Below are 3,954 nucleotides of genomic sequence, written 5' to 3'. Positions count from 1 at the left end.
TAACCCTAGGTTGTAAGAACTATAGGCAATAAGCCCCACTATTTCACTAAGGATCAAAGTCAATAACCCTCAATTATGAACCACTGTAGAGAGCAACCATGTGGAGACTTGAACCTTAGTTGTTGGCACTACTGATCAAAAATAAATAAATAAATATCAATTATACTAATTGCAAAAATCAATAATTAGTTATTTATAACTAATTAATATTCACTTAATATCAAACTCTCAACAAATCAATCTAGTTATGTCTATGACTAATACATATCAATAATAACAAATGAATAACAAGCACTCTTATTGAGTTGGAGTCCCTGCCTTATGCTAGGGATAAGAAGAAAATGAGATGAGTGAATTTTTTTATTTAGAGTACATGTTTAAAGGTACAAAAAGTTTTTCCATAAAGAGACCAAATCAAACATATTCAAAAATTTAAATTTTAAATTTAGGTAAATAAACATTATAAAAAGATTCATTAGTCCCTAATTTCATTCTTCTCCAAAGTAATGCTTTAATCAGAATTTAGAGTACAATACATTTCATTAAGTATTTATATATTTTAAAATTAACTTCAAATTTTAATATAATTGTTTCAACTGTATTTTTAACTATGCAAATTACAATCTTAATGAAATAAAATGTGAGTAAAATAAAACATTTGAATTAGAAAAAGATCAATTATCAATAGGCTTATGATATATTTACAATATAGTAAACTTATTTTTAAAAAATACATATTCTTCAATTCTTTAGATGATTTTTTTTCTTTAAAAATTCTTTTAAATTTTTAATTTAATGTAATATGACATGTAAAAAAAATGTTTTACTACAAAAAATAAATAATAATTTAGAAAATAAGAATATTAAAATAAATTATAAACTAATTATGATAAATTAGAAAATTATCTCTAATTTTATTTCAATATGTTAAATATAAAATTTGTTGATGGAGATCTCATTCATTATTCTAAAAGTATATTAAAAATTAAAATTAAACTTAGAACTAAAAATATAAAATTATTTAAAACTATATAAAATTTAATATGTTTGATATTTCATTCTAACACTAGCTAAAACCCTTAATAAGAGTAGAATGCTAGTGTGTTAAAATAGTTATTTACTACCATCATCTGAAACATCCAAACCATAATCTTTTAATTTGCAAGAGTGGTGTAATAAAAAGGCAATAAAGTTTACATTGAATTTTGATGCACTGTTGCACTCTAAGTTATATGACACTTTGTCTTCATGTCACTGTTGAACAATGGTGGTGTAATGAACTCTTATTTTTTTCTTTTCTTTTTGAATTTAAAAAACAAAACAAAACAAGGGGTTGCCCCTTAACATAGACAAACTGGTCCACAACCAGTAGATTACCACCAACTAAAATTACCCCCTACCATTTTTAACACAAAAACATTATTCGAAAGCATGAAGATAAAAGTATCAATAGGCATTAAACAAATACTACTTGTAGTAAAACTACTAAAACTAAGAAAGCATAAAAACAAAGGCACAATCGCCTTAAACCCAACAAAGTTCAACAAACAACAATTTAGAACCATAGAGAACTCGGAGGAAAAGGCCCTAAGGCTTCTTGGCATCCTTCCCCCTTAGGAGGATATTTGTCTAGTCTTTAGTAAGGAAGTTGAACAACATTCTAGAGTCTTCATTGGTCAGATCACCCTCCTAGTCCTCTAGCAGATGTAAAGTGGTAGTAGTAGCATGAGTCACCTTGACAGTGAATTTAGTCAAGAGACACAATCTTTCCTCTAGGGTGTAGATTCTCTCCCTTAGCTCATTGTCAACCATCTTTTGGACCTCCTTAATGACCTCTTTCCTAGTGCAATGGTAGCCATCCACCTACTCCTTAATGACATCCTATACAATCGGGGGGTTAGGTATAATATTATCCTTGATAGAAACTCTAGTAGGAGAAGAAATAGTAATAGAGGAGGGCACTCTATCCATAGTACCAGGTAATTGTTCCCGAGTTAGGTCCACACATCCCATCACTATGGAGGTTGAAACATATGTCATCTCTTTCATTCCTTTAATCACACCTCCCAAGCCAAACCTTGATGAATCAGAAACCTCCACTTCCTCCTTCTCCATATTCCTCACACCAAATTTCAAACCCTTATGTTTAATCCTTTGTTTAGGGTGGCCTATATCCTCTGAATCTGAATCCTCTTGCTACAAGGCCCCAGATCTCAAATTCCCTTTTGCATTGGATTTCATAATCCTCCCTAACCTCCTCCCACCACCTCTCCCCTTGCCCTCTGAGTCCTCTAGATCCTTCTCTTTGCCTTTTTTGGACTTCACTTTTTTACCTAGGGGGAGAACTTTGTCTCAACAAGGGACCCACTAGGTGAAGGTTGGGGGGTAGTGGCTTTGAGGTCCATGATCCTAAGGGGGATTTGTTGGGGGCATGGGTTGGGGGGAGTAAGGATATCAATCTCAACAATCTTCGGGGGGACCAATGCAAGGTGGAATTGATAGAGATGGAACATCAACCCTTGATGCAAAATGGTATACTTAACCCGCTTCCTCATTTTTTTCCTTAACATTAGCAACCATATCAACCAAATCATGTAACAAAAAAATTGAAAAGGAATGAAGTCACAGTGGTGAAAATGGTTCAAAAGAGGGAAATGGTAATAATAGCATACACCATACCTCCCTTCAAGCATTAAATACTTCATCAATACTAGAAATACTTTGTTCCAAGGCTCCAAAAGCTTCTCCCTCATAAACCCTCCCATTAGTGAATAGGTTCCTCACCCTCTAGGAAGAAATGATTCAAACTCACTTCATCTACCACCCTTGTCACTTTTTTCCATTTCCTTCCCTTCATAGCAAGACCCGTTGCTAGAGAGATAAGTTCCTATGAAATATGAAACATGATACCATTAATCATGACTTTTCTATCCTCCCAAGAATTAACAAACTACACAGAATAACTTTCATCATAACCATTGAGTGCCTCCATGAATGGGACAAACCCACCCTCCTTCAACATATACCAAACCAATAGTTTCCTAGCACTATCCTCTATTATAGAATGCTCAATTTGCAGAAGATTACCCCCCATGTTTGCAATTTTCTGTAAGAGTCTCTCCTTCTCCCAAACCTAGAGACAATTACTAAGAATGCAATCACACTTAGATGTAGAAATAGTGGGCCTTAAGCATTCATAAAGGCCTTTATTGTTAATAATAGTTACGTCCCATCTAGACATATTTTTCATGTGTCAACTTCCTTTATCCCTACTCCAGTCTTTTCCATCATTCCCAATAAGCCCAAACTATTTACAATTTGAATTTTTACTCATTAAAAATTAAGAGGACACACACAAAATTTTTATTAAAAATACACTCATCTCAAACTTTGATCTTCTTTCGATTTTAGACCATGAGAATTTATTATCACAAGTACCTTTTTCACCTTCCTTGCCATCTATCTATAATGACTCTGCCCCATCCACCAAATTAGCAACGAGTCATTGTAATTTAAAAAGATCCTCCAGCTAGACTTAGTCATGCTTAATTTCTTTAATCACTAAATCTCTTACCAAGTTTAGTAAGGCTTCAAATTCCCTCCAACATTGTAGGTCCTTCACATTTAGAACTAACACTACCATTCCATCAGCCACTCCTCTCTCTGAAAAATATGATGCAATTCAAATATTTTTAAAATAATCAATAAGTGTCTAATTTCTTCTACAATTCTTTTAATTTCCCAACCTTCATTCGTGATGCCTTTTATAGTTTCAATAATAATTTTTGAGTCACCTTCAATCTCCACATTTTCCCATCCAACATTGATCACCATTTTCAAACCCCAAAATAGAGCCATAACTTCCACAATATTGTTGGAAACTTTCCTTAGGTTTCTGGCATAAGCCAAAAGTATCCTGCCCTCGCTATCTCTCACTATACCTCCATAGTCAAT

The sequence above is a fragment of the Cupressus sempervirens genome, chromosome 6 (genome assembly GCF_028749045.1).
Source record: "Cupressus sempervirens isolate cs-2001-9-10 chromosome 6, ASM2874904v1, whole genome shotgun sequence".
In the NCBI taxonomy this organism is placed as follows: domain Eukaryota; kingdom Viridiplantae; phylum Streptophyta; class Pinopsida; order Cupressales; family Cupressaceae; genus Cupressus; species Cupressus sempervirens.
Note: the sequence above shows the minus strand (reverse complement) of the source record.